Here is a 21,965-nt window from a genome sequence, read left to right as displayed (position 1 = left end):
TTACCAAAAGGGTAAAATATAAATGAACTGATAATGTCTTTTTTTTTTTTTTAATTTTGGGGGCAATACTTTCTGATGTTTCTAATAATACAGAAAATATAGATATATTTCTTATAAGCTGAATATTAAACAGGTCTGGGACTTCAAAAATAACTTGTAAAATGATAACAGATTGGATTCTGGGATATAACTTTTAATTACGGGGGGAGTGGAATTATTTTATATCATCACTCTGGCATAATGATATTGTGAAGTTATTTTGTTTCCATAGTACTAGAAAATAAGACCTTTTTCTCCCAGAAAGATATAAACAGAGAAACGGCATGATAGAAGTGAAGAAATGAGGACAAAATGACATTGAAATTCTTCTAAAAAAAAATAAGTAAAATTTTTGTAGTCACTCTATCAGTTTGCATTTTATCATTTTATATCTGATTCTTTAAAATTATAAAGAATGCTGTAGGTGAGCACATCACTCAGGGAGAGATATATAGGTAATATATATATGTATGTATATATATGCACAAACATATGTTCTGAGAGATATATATTCTGAACCATCCATGAGGATGTCAAGGCCATGCTGATATGATCATTTTCATACATATTGATTAGTAAAGTTCATGGATAAAAAAGTTACAGGAGTGGAAAGGGGTTTTGGCATTTAGTTTCAGTACTCTTAAATTCAACTTCTTTTTCATCCTATTGCCTATTATCTTTGTAATGGCTGGCACTCTAAAGTGATTTTTGTGACCTTTTATTTATTTGTTTATTATTTATTTTTTTATTTTTATTTTTTTAAAGATTTTATTTATTTATTTGACAGAGAGAGACACAGCGAGAGAGGGAACACAAGCAGGGGGAGCGGGAGAGAGAGAAGCAGGCTTCCTGCCGAGCAGGGAGCCCGATGCGGGGCTCGATCCCAGGACCCCGGGATCATGACCTGAGCCGAAGGCAGACGCTTAATGACTGAGCCACGCAGGTGCCCCTGTGACCTTTTATTTAAAAAAAAAAAAGATAATCTGCTCTCCGTGTTCGCATTTAGACAATCCATTGTTTAAATGATACAAAATATGAACTGGAAAGCTCTTACTCCATTTGATCACTGAATCCAAAGGAAACAATTACCTACTGACACTATTGCACTTTACACTGACTTATGAAAGGCGTATTTTTGTAAGAGGCTCATATATCCAGAATGTAGGTTAGAAATATGAAAGTATTTTTAAAACTTCTGACCATTTGGAGGCACCTGGGTGTCTCAGTCAGTTAAGCGTCTGCCTTCGGCTCAGGTCATGATCCCAGGATCCTGGGATGGAGCCCCACATCAGGCTCCCTGCTCAGCGGGGAGTCTGCTTCTCCCTCTGCCTGCCGCTCCCCCTGCTTGTGCGCTAGCTCTCTCCCCCTCCTATCTGTGTGTCATATAAATAAATAAAATCTTTAAAAAAAAAAAGCTTCTGACCATTTGAAATCGATGTTATACTTTCAATAACCTTAACATAAAGAAAACCTTCTCAGGCCACCAATCATACCTTAGTTTGTCTTTCCTTAAATGTATTTCTATAATACTTGGTTTTCTGATTGTGTTGCTTAGAAATCTTAGGAAAGTAAAAAGCTACAGCTCAAAACTTGGCACGCTGATGATTGTTAGAAATAACAACTGCCAAACTGAAAGAGCACGAGATATCAGAAAACAATTCCAGTATCTGGAGTAAAAAAATACAGAAAAGCAACATGGGTAAATTTAGTATGGGGATCACGAGTTACACATATTTTAAACCCACCTGAGTTTATGGCCACCTTTTAACAATGGTGAGATAATCCTTATAATCTTTTTTATGAACAGTTTACAATTAATTTTGACATATTTTTGAAGTTGTTAGAGTATTGTAGAAATGCATCTTAGAAATTTTTTTTTTTTTTTTTTTTGGTCTAAGACTTTGGTAATTAAAGGGTAAATTTGAATTATCTAGACAATTAACTTGGCTTAGAGTGGAATCACTCCCTTCGTTGTGGGTTTGATACTGTAGAACATCCCATGTTGCCTGGTTATAGCTGAGAAATCATGTCTATGATAACATCTATAACACATTACATGTGTTGGATTCAGCGCACTAAAGGAATATTCTATGAAATAGCACCACTGCTGGAAGCAATGTCAGCAGCTTGCAAATGCTTTAATCCTCGTATCTTGGTCTTCCAAACAAAGCAAACAGAAATATCTAAGCCTATTAAAATTGGCCTTTGTGTGCATATTTGCCGAATGGCATATTGTTTGTGTCCTTCACTCTTTGATGTTGTAGATGCTGTAGAATCATTTTTTTTAAATGATTTTATTTATTTGAGAGAGAGAGAGAGCACAAGCAGGGGGAGTGGCAGGCAGAGGGAGAAGCAGGGTCACCGCTCAGCAACGAGCCTGATGTGGGCGGGACTCAATCCCAGGACCCTGGGATCATGACCTGAGCTGAAGGCAGATGCTTAACAACTGAGCCACTCAGGCGCCCCCTGTAGAATCATTTGATCATATTTCTAGTTGCTGTCTAATTTGAATCTCTCATTAGATGAATGAGGAAAAGATCCAGAGAGCTTCGGGTATGTTTTCATTCACTTATCAGCTCTGTATGAAGCTCAGTCTAAATTTCCTCATTTCTGGCTTTTTAAATTTTTTCTCTTTTTTTGTGATTCTAAGTAAAAGTTGAACCTTTGAGGAGGTACATCCAGTTGATAAGGGTCCATAGGACTAAGATGCCCTAGAAACAGACTCTGCTTTTCCTGGAATAAAGGCTTTGTTTCTTCGAACTAAAATAAGTCCTTTTCATCTGTTCCAGACTAGACTGGACTGGACTTTATGGTTTTATTCAATTCAAAGCTGCATCTCTGAAGCTGCATGGACTAGCCAGAGTTCTTAGTCATTTCTTCATCTGGCCAGGACCAGAGTTGCTAATTTAAGCTGCAGAATTACTTAGAGTAATAGAGCCAGCAGCCTCAGGCACTGAATATGTGTCCTGAGTAATTTTCATGCATTAACTCATTTAATCATCTCCTCTGGGATTATCACCCCCTGTATTTTGCAGGTTAGGAAACTGAAGCCCAGAGAGGAGGTTAAATAAATTGACTGAGCTCACATCATGCGTATGAGCACAAACTTGAATTCGTATCCAGGCAGGCAGGCTTCAGAGGCCACACACATTCACCACTACCCAAAACTACCACTCCAAAGGGTATGGATGAATCTTTAATAGCCCCACGAGAGCTAGGAGGTAAATTTCTATATTTTATTAGGAAGAGACTTAACTAAGTATTTCAGAAAGGAAGGAAAAGTAATTCGTGTGCAAGTAAAGTCCTTGTCTCTTTTTCTCTCTAGTCATTGTCAATCTATTTGATCAATATTGGAAAAAGTGGCAGTGACTAACATGAACAAAACACGCTTTAGTGGGGCTCAACACACAGAAACAACTAAATAAGCATGCACGCCAGGTGGTAAGAAGCACCCTGAGGGAAAGGGTCAATTTTACTTGAATAATCAGGAAAGCCACATCTGTATTTGATATATTCTATTTACTTAATAATTCTTGGCTGAATGACCATGCTAATAATGGTCTCTGATAGTTACCACAATCCTGATCTACCAGTTGCGTTAATTTTATATGGCCATGTTTTGGCCACAAAAAGGAGATCAGATTGACCTACTTGCCTTTAGATGGTAGTGCCTTGTTCTCCTCGAACTGGCTGGAATCACCTTCTCTTTGGGCAAACCTTACCATCTAGTGTGGCTGACTATGGTCTTATAATCATTCTGTCGTCAGACCTTCAGCTTTGATGTCGTTATGTTTAAAACCTCAATTCTCCGATGGTTCACCTGTCCTTCCAACTTCTATTGTTTGACAGTAGGTGGGGAGGTGGCACATAGGAGCCTCTGAATCACTCGTTTACACAAAAATAAAATAGGGGCACCTGGGGGGCTCAGTCGTTAAAGCATCTGCTTTCAGCTCAGGTCATGGTCCCAGGGTCCTGGGATGGAGCCCTGCATTGGGCTCCCTGCTCAGTGGGGAGCCTGCTTCTCCCTCTGCCTGCTGCTCCTCCTGCTGTGCTCTCTCTCTCTGACAAATAAACAAAATCTTAAAAAAAAAAAAAAAATAAGCCATGTCAGAGAATTTGTGCTGTATCTTCACAATAATTTGGGTTACATAAATGTATGCATTTGTCAAAATTTAGTAAGTGTACACTTAAAATTTGTACACTTCAGGGGCGCCTGAGTGGCTCAGTTGGTTAAGCGACTGCCTTCGGCTCAGGTCATGATCCTGGAGTCCCGGGATCGAGTCCCGCATCAGGCTCCCTGCTCGGCAGGGGGTCTGCTTCTCCCTCTGACCCTCCCCCCTCTCATGCTCTCTCTCTCAAATAAATAAATAAAAATCTTAAAAAAAAAAAAAAATTTGTACACTTCATTGTGTGTGATTTGTACCACAAAAGAAATATTAACAGCAAACAAGAATATTTATGCTGAAATATTTAGGGGGGAATTGTTCAGAAGTCTGCATTTCACTTTGCATTGCATCAGGAAATAAGATGGGCTATTAAATGGATAAATACAGTCAAGTGTTAATGATATAATTCATAGAGGGATTATGCAGGTTTTTAAACCTCTTTCAACTTTGCCCTAAATTTGAAATTTTTCATAATAAAATTTTGGAGGGCATGCTAAGCCATGGAGAACCCATGCATTATCTCAGGGATTTTAAACTTGGAGTAACGATACCCTAGGGGTCCATGTTTAGAATTCATGGGGTTTGTACACTTGGACTGGAAAAAAATTGTAAGTCTTCATTTTCACAAATATCCAAATGAAACTTAGCATTTCCTTTGACTTATGAATTTAGGCAACATACCCTAGTAGCTTTAACAGTGCCTACGAGTTTTTCAGCAAAAGACACAATTTGTTTATCACACTATAGTTGTTAAACGTAACTGAGTTATTGTTTATACCTATCACTATTTTGAAATTACAGTGATTTTTAGAGTCATCATTAGTCTTATTATTTAATCTTGTAATTAAAAGCCAACATTGCAGTATCACAATTTGTTTTAAAATTTTTTTAGGCATCTGACTGTAGTCTATTTTTTTCTACAATAATTATTTTTTTATTATTTTTTTATCATGATAATTGTACTCTTTAATCTCCATCACCTATTTTACTCATTCCCTCTAAAATATTTTGATAAATGTGGTTTCATATAATTGGTTTCTTTTGTAATCCATTATGTCATATTTAGTATATTGAAAAACATTGTTTTGGGAAGTCCGCAAGCACCAGACTATCTCTGTGGCGCACACACACACACAAAAAGTTTAAGATCCCTGACAGATCATCTCCCGTGCTCTGCTATCCTTCCCATGATTTGTCAAATGTGGCACCATATAGGATGTGGGTCTTGCTTTGAAGCTTTGCAGCAACCCTCAGTCCAGGCCTGGAAATGATGATCTCAAGCTCTGAGGATCCATTGCCTTACTGTTCCAACTCAGTGGTAGAACTAGTCAAAGATCTTATCACTTCGTCGCTTTCTCTCTCTCCTCCCCCTGCAGTACATGGGGGATAAACTTATACTATAGAAAAGTATTTCTGGTTTTTCTGAAATTCAAATTTAACTAGGCATCCTGTCTTTTATCGGGTCACCTTAGCAATAGGACCCAGAAGTATCCCAATGGTTATTTAAGCGAAAGCATACAGCCCCCACCAGGTAACATCAACATGCAGATGGGACTTAGTGAGGGGTTGATCTTGCAACTGAAATCCAGGAACATCCCACCAGCTAGGTGAGCTTGTTAGTACTGGTTACTATTTTATTAAATTCACAATTACTCCGTTCTGTGGATTCAGTGTGGATTGACTTTTTTGGATCTTACTTATTGTGTGTGTGTGTGTTTTTTTTAATTTTTAAGATTTTATTTATTTGACAGAGAGAGCACAAGCAGGGGGAGTGGGAGAGGGAGAAGCAGGCTCCCCACTGAGCAAGGAGCCCGATGCGGGGCTCAATCCCAGGACCCCGGGATCATGACCTGAGCCAAAGGCAGATATTTAACGACTGAGCCACCCAGGCGCCCCACTTACTGTGTTTTAAAGATGCTTTATTGTTGCTCAGTTCTTTGTGTTCATTTTCTCATTTAAACATCATAAGATCTCAGAGAGTGGGTACATTTCCCCCAATTCAAAGAGATTAATAAACTTGTCCTAATTCACACAACTACCCATTGACAGAGGCAAGGATTTAACTTAAATCTGTCTGGTTCAGGCTTTTCTACATACTACATTGCTTCTCATGTTAAGTCGGAAAATGGCAGGAAAGCACATTATGCTAGGCGTGTTAGAGAATTTCTATTTTAGTGGAGGGAAATAATAGGGTAGATTTTAAGAATATTTACAAATGTATAGTCCTGCTGAAACAAAAAAATTTTTATTTTTTTGTAATTTAGTTATATTTTATTTATTTTTAATTTTTATTGTTATGTTAATCACCATACATTACATCATTAGTTTTTGCTATAGTGTTCCATGATTCATTGTTTGAAAAAAATTTTTAAAAATAAAACTGTGTCTTTTGTTTAAACATCAAGACAGATTGTATTGACAAAGCAAAGGTTTTTTTTCTCCTAGTTTTAGAAAACGCTGAGAGAGGTGATAAAAATCAACAAAGATAAAAATGTGTACAAGTTTGTTTTTAAATTAAATGTGTTTAAAACATTAAAAGCCCCAATATAGTAATAGTGTATGGAAAATACTAATATTTAGCATGCAAAATAATGATAGAGCAGAAAGTAGTGATTCTAATAAGAGAAAAGCAAATAATACACAAAAAGTAAGTAAATGCAGAATATGGTATTTAGTGAAAAACATAGCTGAATGGCTATAAATGTAACATCTTCCTTATATATTAGAAAATCTGAGTGCTATCTCCTCTTATGTATGTCCCTGAGAAAAACCAAAACTGTCAGTGACTTTAAAGGGGATGAAATATAAAAACAAAGGACAATTACGATTGCTGAGTACAATGACAATTACTTTGTACTTTTAATTGTATCATGCTATTATAGTAAATGTGCCACTTTTGTTTTTAAAAAAAAAGAAAATATTTTGAGATACTAAAAGAATCTTCCAAAAAGGATACTTTATAATTCCAGACAAATATCAAAGGATTATCCTTACTTTGTAAACTGTAATTGCTTTTATAAAGGTTAGGTATTGATTGACACGTGTGTGTGTGTGAATGAAAGCATATTTTAAATAGTGGAAGTCTTTTTAAGAACCACTTATTAGGGGTACCTGGGTGGCTCAGTTGGTTGAGCGTTGCACTCTTGATTTCAGCTCAGGTCATGATCTTAAGGTCGGGAGATCAAGCCCTGCATCAGGCTTAGGGCTGGGCCTGGAGCCTGCTTGAGATTTTCTCTCTCTCTCCCCCTTCCTCACTTCCCTGCTCTCTCTCTCTCTCTCTCTCAAAAAACAAAACAAAACAAATACAAAAAAAACAAGAACCACTTACTATATTTGTTCAGAAGTATATTGATACTCTATAATGTGAATGAATACCTAATAGTTTGGCTCTACAGATTTTGGATCTTAAAAACTGCCTTTTAAAGTACAAGACAACCCTGTAACAACACAAGCATTTATAGTATTTTTCTTTTGGCTAATTCATGCATGTCCTCTATGTACCATATAGTTTAATTTATACATATTTATCACTATATAACAAAAAATTTGAACAAAACCATTAAGGCATTTCATGGAATGGGGTGAACTATATTTATATATTACAACTATATGAATAACTATTATTATCATATTATATATCATTTGTTACACAGGTATGAGTAAACAACCGGATGGCCTTATCATTTTAATGTGTAACACACCTCCCCATTTCGGAATGGTAGAATTTTTTAGGGAAGTATGGTTGACACACAATGTTATGTAAGTTTTAGGTATGCAACATAGTGACTTGACAAGTCTATATGTTACGCTACTGTCACCACAACTGTACTAGCATCTGTCACCATATAATGCTATTAGAAATGCCACTGACTGTATTTCCTATGCTGAACCTTTCATCCACATGACTTACTTATTTCTTAACTGGAAGCCTGTATCTCCCATTCCCCTTCACTCATTTTCCCCACACCTCCCTCCCCTCTGGCAACCAGGGTTTGTTCTCTGTATTTACAGGTCTTTTTCTGCTTTTGTTTGTTTGTTCATTTGTTTTGTTTATTAGATTCCATATATAAGATTCCATATATAAGTGAAATCATACGGTATTTGTCTTTCTCTGACTTATTTCACTTAACATAATACCCTCTTAGGTCCATCCATGTTGTTACAAGTGGTAAGATCTCATTCTTTTCTATGGCTGAGTAATATTCCATAGTGTATATATATATATATATATATATATATACCACATCTTCTTTATTCATTCATCTATTGATGGACACTTGGGTTGCTTTCCTATCTTGGCCATTGTAAATAATCCTGCAATAACCATAGAGGACATATATCTTTTCCAGCTAGGGTTTTCATTCTCTTGAGTAAATACCCAGGAGTGGAATTACTGGGTCACATGGTATTTCTATTTTTAATTATTTTTGAAAAACCCCCATACCGTTTTTTCCACAGTGGCTGTACCAATTTACATTACCACCCACAGTGCAGAAGGATTCCCTTTTCCCCACATCCTTGCCAATGCTTGTTATTTTTTGTCTTTTTTTAAAAATAAAGTTTATCTGTTTTTTGTTTTGTAATCTCTACACACAACATGAGGCTTGAATCCATGACCCTGAGATCAAGAGTTGCACGCTCTTCTGACTTAGCCAGCCACATATCCCATTACTTGTTTTTTTGATTCTAGCCATCTGACAGGTACAAGGTAATATCTCATTGTGGTTTTGATTTGCATTTCCCTGATGATTTAGTGATGTTGAGCATCTTTTCAGGTATCTGTTGGCCATCTGTATGTCTTCTTTGGAAACAGGTCTATTCAGTTTCTCTTCCCATTTTTTAATTGAATTATTTATTTTTTTTTGGTGTTGCATTGTATGAACTCTTTATGTATTTTGGATATTAAGCCCTTACCAGATAAATCATTTACAAATATCTTTTTCCATTCAGTAGGTTGCCTTTTTGTTTTGTTGGTGTCCTTTGCTGCACAAAAGGTTTTACTTATAGTCCCAATAGTTTATAATAATAATATTATTATTATAATTTAAAGATTTTATTTATTTGACAAAGAGAGAGCAAGCATAAGCAGGGGGAGTGGCAGGGAGAGGGAGAAGCAGGCTCCCCACTGAGCAGAGGGCCCAACATGGGGCTCGATCCCAGGACCCTGGGATCATGACCTGAGCCGAAGGCAGACACTTAACTGAGCCACCCAGGCGGGCCCCCCTACTCCGCCAATGGTTTATTATTTTTTTTGTTTCTCTTGCCTGAGGAGACAAGTCTAGAAAAATGTTGCAAAGAGAGATGTCAAAGAGATTACTGCCTATGTTTTTTCTAGGAGTTTTATGGTTTGAGGTCAAACACATTTAGGTGTTTGATCCATTTTGAGTTTATTTTTGTGGATGGTATAAAAAAGTTGTCCAGTTTCATTCTTTTACATGTAACTGTCCAGTTTTGCCAGCACCATTTATTGTAGAGACTATCTTTTCACCATTGTCTATTCTTGCCTTCTTTGTAATAGATTAATTGACTATATTAGGGTGGGTTTATTTCTGAGTTCTCTAGACTGTTTTATTGATCTATGTGTCTATTTTTGTGCCAGTTGAATAGTAGAATTTTCATAGTACATAGTTGTCTTTATATTTGTTTTGCTAAGTTGACTCTTGATATGCCAGAGATTTTCTTAGGTGCTAGATCTAGATAAAGCCAAACAAATGATTTAAAATGAAAATAAGTCAGGGGTGCCTGTGTAGCTCAGTCAGTTGAGTGGCTGACGCTTGATTTTGGCTCAGGTCATGATCTTTAGGGTTCTGAGATTGAGTCCTGCACCGGGCTTCACTCTCAGTGGAGAGGAGTCTGCTTGAGGATTTTCTCTTCCTCTCCCTCAGCCCCTCCCTCCATTCGCATGCACTCTCTCTCTCTAAATAAGTAAATTTTAAAATCTTAAAAAAAAATAAGATGAAAGTAAGTAAGTCTACCAACTTACTGATTTTTCTCCATGATGTTAAATACGGTCTTTCATCTTTATAATGTTCTATAAACTGATCCTCAGGATGCTTTTCCTTTGCTACTATCACCTGTAACTTGCTGTGCACCTTTTTCCTCAAATATTACTATGCCAACAAGGCCTGTGTGAAACATTAGACAGTCTGAAAAACCACAAGAGGTTCAATTAAGCCCTTATATATTTCATTCCTGTTAATGCTGATTGACATACTTGACTCTTGACTCCTGCATTATTGACTTGGACTCTAAATTTTAAATTATAAATTAATGTAAAAGTTCTCAAGAGAGGCTATACACTGGAATCCCAAGAAACACATTTGCCTCAATTGCTCCCTGACATACAAAAGAGAAGATCCAGGGATGGGGCCATGGTATAAAGCATACTAAGTGTATAAAGTGTACTAAGTGCACTCATGGCTGAAAGCTGGCTCTAGACCTCTATTTTTTATCCCCTTTCCTCTTTTCTCTTCCTGTCCTCTGACATTTGACCTTTAACTTTAGATGTAGACCTTGTGTACTGCATCTGTGAATTTAGATGGGTAAACCATGTACTTCTTTGGGCCTTAGTTAAATTATTTAGTTAACTTATTTTGGTTTTACTTTCTTTTTCCTATGGCCCACACCTGTATGTTCTCCCAATGCCTAGTTCTCTATCCTTGAAAAAAAACAGTGCTTTCATTCATCAGGGTATCTTTCTGCATTTCAAATATAATCATTCCTTCGATGGTCTATGATCTCAAAATTAGGCAAACAAAGAAAAGCCTGATATTTGTACTGACAGTTTGTTATTACTTTAACTTTTATTATTTATAATTAAGGAATTCTATAAATATGCCAGAATCTCTCAAACAGTATCTTAAAAATTAAATTCTAACTATCAATCCTTAGAGCTAGTGGGCATGACAATATTGCTAAATCATGCTAGGTGTCATTTAAATATATGAAGGAATTGTAGTTTCAGGTGGAAGTTTTAAGTCAGAATGCTTGGGGCTGGCAAAGAAACTACTATGCTATTCAGGTGTGACCCTAACACCTTTAAATTCCAAGCCCTTGCTCAGATTATGGAATCATTGTTCCAAAGGCATAAAGGCATTCAATATTAAAAGCATTAATATTTTATTTTTTGCCTCCCAGCTAAAACGTTTCTCCTACTACTGTGCATCATAAAGTCATGCTGATAAAGGGTGGACAGGTGTAAGCATATTATTCGGTTCACTTATTCATAGTTAATTACCTTTATGGTTCAAATACCAAGTGATAATAGGAAAGCTTGATAAATAGCTCTCCATTAAAATGCTTGGATTATTATAAAAAATGACTTGCTTCTCTGCCAGCCAATTCTCAGCATATTATTTACCTCATAGTATGTTGTCTCCAAAGCAGGACATATATATTTTTCCCCTTATCAGAGGGATATTTCATAATAGCCTCAAGCTAGTTAGGACATGCCATTAAAATATCTGATACAATATGCACTTTAACTTGTAATTTACTTTTGATTTTTTTAAGAAAATAAATTTAAGATTAAATTTCTACATGCATTTTACTTTGAATTTTGTATTATAAAAGCATAGAAAACATTTCTGTCCAGTAAAATTTATTAATATTGCTAAAAAATGATTTTAGGATTTGGGAGTGCTATCTTTGTGTGGTAAATGCATTTTTAAAATGGTCATAATGGTTTCTATGTGAATGAAATTACGGTTAATCATAGTCTGTGTAAACTTTTCAAGAATTAGAATGGTGTCCTTTTAGAAAGGACGCTAATCAATTTCGGAGAATTCTGAAGGACAAGCAATGAGGAATCTTGTGGTAGGCAGAATAAGGTGACCGCCCCCCCTCAAACCCCCAATATATCTATGACCTGATCCCCAGAACCTGTCAGTATGTTAGATTACAAGGCAGGAAGGAATTAAGGTTGTTAATCAGCTGACCTTAAGGAGAGTAGCCTCTATTGTCCAGGTGCGCGCAATGTTATCACCAGGGCCTCTGTAAGTGGAAGGGGGAGGCAGAGGAGTTAGAGTGAGGGCTGCAGCTGTGTGGAAAAAGGATCAGGGAGGGGCAGCACTGCTGGCTTGGAAAACAGAGGAAGGGGACCACAGGCCAAGAAATAGGGGTTGTGGGGCGCCTGGATGGCTCAGTCGTTAAGCGTCTGCGTTCGGCTCAGGTCATGATCCCAGGGTCCTGGGATGGAGCCCCGCATCGGGCTCCTTGCTCAGCGGGAAGCCTGCTTCTCCCTCTCCCACTCCCCCTGCTTGTGTTCCCTCTCTCACTATGTCTCAGTCAGATAAATAAATAAAATCTTTAAAAAAAAAATATGGGTTGCCTCTAAAAGTTGGAAAAAGGAAACATAGTCTCCTCTCGAGCCTCCAGAAGGAACGTAGATCTGCTGAAACCTTAATTTTAGCTCACTGAGCCCGGTGTCAGGCTTATGACTACAGAACTAGGTTTCTTTTGTTTTTGAGCCAAAAAGTTTGTGATAATTTGTTCCAGTGGCAATAGAAAACTAATGCAGGGTCTGCTATTCTTTAAAAAGATAACATTTTCCTTTTTGTTACTACTAAGTTGGACATACATCTAAGAAACTGCATTTTAAGATGATGAGCAGAGGACAACCTTGGTCGTTATATGAGTAATAGCTACTGGAATAGGGTATAGCTCTTTGGGAGGAGCGGCGTAAGCTATATTCTACAAGTGTTTTTAAAAAGCATCAGAGACTTCCACTTATGGTTAATATATAAAAACTCTCAATTATTGCCATTTTGACAATATTAGCAAGCTAAATATATTAGACATGCAAAATTCTTAAGCATGTAGGAGAGCTGAGATGCAAATAAATCCAAATAGACTAAATTCTAGAAAGCTACAAGTTCTTAGAAGAGAAGAGGTACACATTTGCTTTTCACTCCAATGGAACAGTGTTAGAATACATCTGCCACAGATGGAATTAAGGAAAATCCAGCCAGGTATTGAACAAACTTTAATGGCCGTGAATGGGATCACGTGATGGATCAGGTTCCTGCTGAGCTCCAGCCCGAGTGTATCTGCCCTGACCTGCTACACCATTTCTACTGTCTTCCACTAAATGCTCAGGAGTAGCGCAAGCTGTGAGAGTCGAGAAAGATGATCCACGAGGTGAGTGGGGCCAGGCAGCAGCCATCTGAAGGCCAAGCTTAGAGCTGGAGAAATGAGTGAATTCGCTCCAAGGCCATAGCGAATCTTTAGCAAGTCAAGTGCTACCAACCTCTGTGAGGGCAAGCACAGGTGAAAAATTCCCTTAAGGCACTGTAGGCCTTTCAGGGCAAATCATCTGCTGAAGGCTGAGGGCCCAGCAGGAGAGATGAGGGAACTCCCAGTGACTGCATTGCAGGAAGTCCCTCGAGACTGGCAAAGGGCAGCAGGTCTGAGAGAGAATCTGATGTGCAGAAAGGGTCTCGAGAGTATGGTGAGTAAAGAGAAATTTACAAAGGACCAAACATCGAGCAACAGAGCCACAAAGCAGAAGAGCCATCTCGCCCAATTTGGAAAGATGGTAGCCCATAGTCCTACCAATGCTCAGATCACAAATGTTGCTGAAGAAAATGCCCCTTCCTTGATGCAAAATATTGAAAGCCCATGATGCTTCACATCAGAGAGACACATAATGTCGGTTTGCCCCATTACTGGGGTTGCTAGGCTGGTAACAGTTAAGTTGGGAGTTCTCCACATTTATCTTCGGTAAAGATACCCTTTTCTTTTGCAGTTATACATAGTCAGTGGGGTGACACTTTTCCAGGTAGTGAATATGGAAGTTCCCCAGAACTTGCCCTCATTGATTTGAGCATACATTGATATCCCTGCCTAAAGCAGTGATCACTTTATTTACTGCTAATTGTGACTTTGGAATTGTTTTATTCCACATATATTTTTAGCTATCATTCTTCTATAAAGAAGAACTTTATGTTCCCTTATCATTCCATCTTTTTGAGTACTACTATGGCCTTAATGGATTCACCGCTCCACCCCAACCGTCCCACCAATTGTTTTCCAGCCTTCATTGTCACTAGCCTTTTTGCTGCTCAGTTGAATGAAATTTGGTCATTGGGAGCCCATTCAAGCTGATAGCTATTCCCATTGCTGTTGGAGCAAGTCTTTGGCAAGAAGGTCCAAGCTTTTAGTTCCTTCCATATCCAGACCTAGAATCAATCTTTTATTCAAGGAGCCGTGATCTTTTTAAAGAGTAGTGGTATTTCAAAACAAGTATATGGGTATTAAATGTCGTGACCATAATCTGTACTCTGAAAGGTTGCCTCCTGCTTGTCTAGTGATTCTAGACCAGCTCTGGCTTTGGGGAACAAGGAAACTTCTCTGCTGTCTAGGGGGCTGAATTATACCTGTCACCAGTGAGGTCTGAAACCCAGCCCTGGGAAGGAGCTCCCTTCCAAGTTGTCTTTGCTTGGTACTCTCCTTCAGCCAAAGAGCACCGTAGAGAGTTTTGATATATTTTATAATCAATCCTGTATTCCAGATTATTAAATATTTTGTATTAAACATCCCCCTCTTTAGCCCACACTGTGATTTGTATCTCCTGATTGGGCCCAGACTGATCCAGGGGTGCTCACTGCTCTGAGTGCGGTTAGTTCTAGGTTCTTTCAGTAGACAGAGATGGAATTATTACATGAGGAATTCACACTGATGTTCCTAATTCATATATACCCCCACAGGCTGTTCCTTATTTTCCCCCATTTAATAGTTTCATCTCCCTTTTTCCACAGGGAAAGCATCAATATATTTATCAGTTGCAGTACCCTATGATAAACACAATGTAGTTTAGAATCACTATACCAGTACCACCACCAGCAGCAAACTTACTGTGTAAAATTCAATATTTCTTTGTAGATTTTTGTATCTGAAAATGTATCCATGAAGTATTTAGTTTTAGTCCTGGGTAAAAAAAATGAATTTATTATTTTTTCTGTGTGGTCCTATAATCAACCTCACATAGCCTTAGGTTCATCTATCCATGTTTTCAATGTTAGGGTTTGTTTAATGCCCTTTTTGGTCTCATTGAAATGTAAAATATTCATTGATGTAAAGTGGATGCTGTATTTTAAAGACTTTCTAAGTCTTTCCTCCATGAGACCATTGCTATGTCAGAGAGGCACTATGACTGCATCCCTAATAGCTCCTTTATTCCCCCAAACATAAATATAATTTTCTACTTTTTAATATTCTCCCCCCTGGGAAACAAAATATCCAACTTTGTTCAAATCAAAGTTAAACTCTGGGTAAATAAGCTCTACCTGAGAGCCTGAGGTGTTCTCCAAATAGTATGTGTTTAAAAACCTATTATTTGTGAAGTAATTTCTGTAACATAGAAGGTTTTTTGAATATCTTTGTGTCTTCTACAGTATTCAGAATTACTGAGATTCCAAGTGATTGTCAATACATGAAATATTGGCATATCCCAATAAAATGTTAAGGTGACTTGTAAGGGGATTATGATTCTTATTAGGATTATGGTCAAAATCGTGTACAAAGGATTATCTGAAAACCTAGAAAATAATTATTTTAAAAATCACATGGATTAGTTGCTACATATTATAATAAACTGTTGAAATCAGCTAAATACTACACACACATACACACACACATTTATATAGTAGAGTTTGTCATTTTAGTTTGTGTACATATGTAGTATAAAACATTTTTAACCCTATAAGTATTTTATGTATGTCCAAAAATGAGATTAAATAAAAAGGATAAAAATGCAAACCCAAAAAATGACTATAAATAGGAACAAATAAATGTAATTTTATATCAAACTGATAACAGTAAATTAAGAAAATTAACTTCCATATAAATGGCTCTTAAATTTGATATAAACGTGACATAAAATCCACTAGTCCACATTTTTTATAAAAACGATGAAACTATATTTGTTTGGAATGAGCGTGTCTACTCACAAATGAGAATACATTCATACCACTGCATCCATTCATTCTGAAGTAGGACATACATTTGCTGATTTTTCTTACTGCTAATTTGCAGGATTGGTGAGGGATAAATCCAGAATTGTGTATTTATGGTATATAATAACTTTCCAGAACTGTGTGTCATAAAGGAAATAAGAAAAAAAAAGTCATTTTGATGTATGTCTAATCAGACAAAGAATGCAAGTCTACTGGAGGAATGATAATTGAACAAATTGGATTGATTACACTCATAAAATCTTCAAAATATTATGAGAAGCTTGATTTTTAAGTGTACAAATAATATACATTGTTGATAAACTTCTCAAATTCAGTTCTTTTATTCACTTTTATGTATGCCAGACCATCATTTTATAAAATATAATTTCTAATTCTTGGTCAGGTAATTTTTTAATGTAATTATGTAATATTTGGTACATACTACCAAATATATTTGGTCCATATTATGTACTTTATGTATACATAATAATAAAGCATGATAATAAATAAGTACCCAGGAACACATCATCCAACGTAAGAACTAGAAGACAGCATCTTCTTGCTTCTAGTTGTGGGGCCATTTTATATATTCATCCTGCCTTCTCAGAGGTGACTACTGTTCTCAATGCTCAATTTATTATTCTCTTGCCTTTAAAAATATTATCATAATAGAATGTTCATTAATACCTTTACGTTTCTCCCAATTAAGAAAAAAACCTAGAATACTTTAATATTATTAAATGATCTTTTGACTTTATTGTGTATTTTAATTTTGTATATTTTAAAATCAGACATTATTACTTTTGTGCAGTTTCTTTTCATTCCTTCAGGAATCTCTACCTTTCAGAGATTTTCTTCTAATGAGCAACATTTAGTATTTTCTTGAGACTGAGTCTGCTGAGAGCAAATTCTGATTTTAGCTTTGTTTTGTTTCTTTGTGCCCCAAACTGTTCTTATTTACACATAATTGTGGAAAAATGTCTTCCCTGGATATGGATATAGAATTTAATTTACTTTTTAAAAAAGTAAACTGAACACATTATTTTATTGTCTTCTGAATTCCATTGTGATTTAAAGTCTGTTTCCCTTTTGAGGGTTATCTTACTTTCATTAGGTCATTTTTAATTTTTCTTTTTTTTTTTTCTGTTTCACTATGTGTCTAGTGAGTGTGTGTGCATGCACATGCATTTCATCCTGATGGAGATTTGTTGGGTTACTTGAATCTGTGGCATGGTATCTGTCATTAGTTTGGTAACTGTTTTAACCATTATCTCTTCAAATAGTGCCTCTTCCCCATTATTTCTCTCCTCTCTTTCTAACTGATACTAACAATATACTATAGCTTCTTACTGTGTCATCTATGACTTTTATCCTCTGTTTTGTTTTGGATTTTTGTGTCATAGTGTCTTATTCTGAGTAATTTTCTGACTTACCGTTCACTTAACTAATTCTCTTTGTAAATGTTCTCTGACTTGCTTCCAGCTCAGTAATTTTCTCTTAAATTGTGTTAATCTGTTGTCACACACATTCGTTGAATTCTTGGTTTTAATTCTTTTTCTCTTCCAGTGAGTCTGTTTTGTTTTCGTATATGCTATGTCACGTTTATAGTTATTTGTTTCCTACATATATTTTCAAGCCTTTCTTATAATAATATAAAGAAAGGATAGTTATTTTATACCTTGATAATTCCAATAGCTCTCACAGATTTATGTGATCTGTGTGTTCTACTCTTCTCTCTACTACTTCTCTCCCCACAAGGCCACAAAAACTAGTTTAGTTTTATAGCTATTGCTTTCTAAGAAGCAGATGCCCTGAGGGAAAAAATTACTTTCAATGCTGAACTTCTCTTGATTCTTGCAACCTCCCCTACCTCTTGGTCTGGCAATTTCTTATTCTATTATGAGCTGTTTGATGCACTAAAGAATTTATTTTTAAAAGTTCATCCAATTCTTTTAATTGTCCTCGACAGGAAAGTTGGTAATAATTCTCTAGCTCTCTTTTCCTGAAGTAGAAGTCACCAGATGGCCTCATTCCTTTACCTTTTAAGAATAGTTTTGTCATATTTGTTTCTATCCCTAAAAATATGATGTTTAGTTTCGCATATTTTGGGTCCTTATAAAAATACTATTGTATAATATAATTCTCTGACCTAATATTTTTACTGTTATAATCTATTCTCTTTATTGATATATTGATTATCCATCTAAAGATACTTTGAAATTCCTGCATGATTAGGAAGAAGCAATAAAATTTCATAAATATCAAACTATTTAAGGTTCACAAGATAAGTTTTTTCTATACCATTTATTTTTAGAAACAATAAAGCTTTTATAATAGGAAATTTATGGTATATATGGTGCTAGAATATCACATTGTGCATGCTCCCCTCTTCTTAAAAAAGTAAAGCAAAACCATTCTCGACTATAATATGATTAACACTGATATTAAATGTAGTTGTTTTCCGATTTGTAGTTGCATTGACTCAGATACAAAAATGTAAATTTCAAAATACATTTTTTGGGAAAGGGAGCAGGGTTTGAAACATGACAGATGACAAGGACCAGCAACAAACTACCAACACTGTAGAAGAGCCCCTGGATCTCATCAGGCTCAGCCTGGATGAGTGTATTTATGTGAAAATGAGAAATGACAGAGAGCTTCAAGGCAGAATACATGCTTATGAACAGCATTTAAATATGATATTGGGAGATGTGGAAGAAACTGTGTGTCCTATAGAGATTGATGAGGAAACATATGAAGAAATATATAAATCAACAAAACGGAATATTCCGATACTTTTTGTCCAGGGAGATGGTGTTGTACTAGTTACCCCTCCATTAAGAGTTAGCTGAAACTAAGAATTTATCGTGTATAGAATATAGATTTTGTATGATTGCCTCTTTAAATGTAGAAGACATTCAAAAGAGAAACCTGTGTAAATTTTAATATTAAGAAATGGCCAAGGATTCTTCCACTTCTGAAATGAAGCAACTTGGAGATAACTCAAAAATTCTTAAGCTAAAGGGCATTTTAATTTTTTTCCAACCCTTTCAATAAATGTGATCACCAAGATGCAGAACTCTTTTTTCAGGAATTGATTTGCTCTGTTGTTTTCTCAGACAATTTCTGATTTTTTTTTCCTTTAAATTAAATTTGATGTTTCCTTTTTTGATTGAATTTAAAAAATATATTTCTTTAGGGGCACCTGGCTGGCTCAGTCGGTGGAGCATGCACCTCCTGATCTCAGGTTGTGAGTTCGAGCCCCACATTTGTAGAGACTACTTAAAAATAAAATCTTTTAAAAAACAAATAAAATAAAATGCATTTCTTTAATACAATTCACTTTGCTCATTAGTTCTTATTTCTTGTAATTGGGCGGGGGAGGAATGTAATATTCCCGCTAGCAATTATCTGTGTAAAGCTCTGTGCTTACTTGTGAACCTCAAATTGGACTTCTCTGCCTAAAGGCAGCTCTGAGAATTGAGAAGAGCAGATTATTTCTAGAAATTCTAAGGAGCAATAAATACTGAGGAGATGGTAGAAAATATATTTCATGGACCACCTTAAACTAGAGGTGACCAAGTAAAAAAAAAATTGTAGGAATGATGATGTATGACCGCTTCTCAACCATTGAACTTGGTCTCCCCCTGCTTAATCTCACTGGTTCTTGCCCTGTGAGAATACCAAGTAAATTTCGATCAAGGAATTACTTTCTTTTGCTTAAATTGCTTGTCCTCACCTCTAACTTATCTTGATTTCTGCTTTTACATTTTAATTCTCTTATACTTACATGTGAGCCTCTTTTAGGTTACTGTGGTCTCTGTTGTTTCCCAAGGTCATATCTGAGACAGTGGGAAGCTTATTATGGCAACAGGGGTGACCAGTCTGAGATTTGTTCCACAGTGGCTTCCCAGTGAAAAGCCTTGTGCCACTTTGTCTTTGCATCTTGACTTCCATAAAAGCTACAGCTGCTCCTGCATAGCACTGGGACATGGAGCAGTACCCACTTTGGATATTCCTGATCCCTGCCATGATTTCTGGTTTAGAGGTCATCCTTATGCCAATCTTTGGTTCCCTGCTATCGACTAGCCTTCACAGCACCTGTGTACTCAAATGGGGCATGTGGAAAGTTTTCTATAAACAGGTGACATTCTCTGCTTGAGTGTACCCTGGTACCATTTCCCCTTTCCAAATCAATCCAATCTTGACCTTAGAAATGGAACCTTGTATAGTCTCAGAGTTCAATTTTGGAAATTAGTCACAGGCCCCCACTGCCTTAGGTTCCATCTTTAACCTAGCTGGGGTTTCTACTTTACTCTCTCAAGTGCTTGGCTCTTGAAAAATGAAAACCTGGTTTTCAGAACTCTTATATCTTTTTTTTTTTTTTTTAAAGATTTTATTTATTTATTTGAGACAGAGAGAATGAGAGACAGAGAGCACATGAGAGGGGTGAGGGTCAGAGGGAGAAGCAGGCTCCCTGCTGAGCAGGGAGCCCGATGCAGGACTTGATCCCGGGACTCCAGGATCATGACCTGAGCCGAAAGCAGTCGCTTAACCAACTGAGCCACCCAGGCGCCCCAGAACTCTTATTTCTAAAAATTGGCTTTGTGAAGCTCTTTTAGATTTCAAGAGGTGAACAATGACACTTTCTTGCACTCTTCAGGTATAACATAGGACTCCTTGAGGAATGGAGCACTCTGGCAACATAAGAAAATATTCAAAGAAAAGCACATTAATAGATTTTGAAATATTATGTTGGCATAGATATCATGACTTAAAAAATGTTTTTTAAACTGAACTTTCCTTAAAGCTCTTAAAGTAAAGATATAATGACAGACAATGTAATAAAATAAGATCATTAATGTACAGGGGCGTCTGGGTGGCTCAGTCATTAAGTGTCTGCCTTCGGCTCAGGTCATGGTCCCAGAGTCCTGGGATCGAGCCCCACATCGGGCTCCCTGCTCGGTGGAAAGCCTGCTTCTCCCTCTCCACTCCCCCTGCTTGTGTTCCCTCTCTCACTATGTCTCTCTCTGTCAAATAAATAAATAAAATCTTTTTAAAAAAAAAAGCATTAATTTACATATATTTTCATCCTTAGGTTCTTAAGTTGTTTGTTTAGTTTCATAGTTCTGGAGGCTGGGAAGTCTAAGATCAGGGTCCCAGTATGGCCAAGTTCTGGTGAGAGCCCTCTTTCTGGTTCGAAGATGGTCATCTTCTTGCTAGGTCCTCATATGGTAGAAAAGAGAGAGAAAGAGAGGAGGCAAGCTTTCTTCTGTCTCATAAGGACACTGCTGTCATCCTGAGGGCTCTACCTTTATGACCTAAATATCTCTTGAAGATCCCGTGTCCAAATACACTGGGGATAAGGGTTTCAACATAGATTTTGGGGATGACATAAACATTTAGTCTACAGTATTTACTTAGTTTAGTTTTAAAGACATAGTATATCAATTAATTTTGAAGTCAAAACCCCTGCACGGCCTGGATTTACTTTTGTGTTGGTAATTACTTCCTCTACTATATTGAATTAGTCAAAGGAAGACATGTTCCAATTCAGTTAGTGAGACTTCCTCATTAGTTGTTCTGATGTTGCTTTAGCATTTACTTACCTTGGCTATACATCATTTTTTAAAGCCACCAAGTAGCATTAAGTAACCCTGTGTAGGATACAGAGCATAGAAAGTTATTTAATACTTGTGCCTCCATTTTATCATTTGCAAACTGTGAAATTAACAACACAATCAATCCAGAGTTCTTTTGAAGATTAAATGAGATAATTTAAGTATCAAGGACATAGTACAGTAGG

The 21,965-nt window shown here is 36.5% G+C and overlaps 1 protein-coding gene and 1 pseudogene across 6 annotated transcripts in view; both read left to right on the top strand.

The window, feature by feature from the left end:
- The window catches only part of LOC102725880 (melanoma-associated antigen B18-like), a 134,985-nt gene that overhangs the window by 48,316 nt on the left and 64,704 nt on the right, over window positions 1–21,965 (top strand). The gene's annotated exons all lie outside the window — the stretch shown is intronic.
- On the top strand, window positions 18,703–19,011 carry LOC102727683 (U6 snRNA-associated Sm-like protein LSm3 pseudogene; annotated as a pseudogene).

Source organism: Leptonychotes weddellii, chromosome X, assembly GCF_054177405.1.
Source record: "Leptonychotes weddellii isolate Sample4059 chromosome X, ASM5417740v2, whole genome shotgun sequence".
Classification (NCBI taxonomy): domain Eukaryota; kingdom Metazoa; phylum Chordata; class Mammalia; order Carnivora; family Phocidae; genus Leptonychotes; species Leptonychotes weddellii.
The sequence above is the reverse complement of the archived record's forward strand: the minus strand, read 5'-3'. Positions and strand labels throughout refer to the sequence as shown.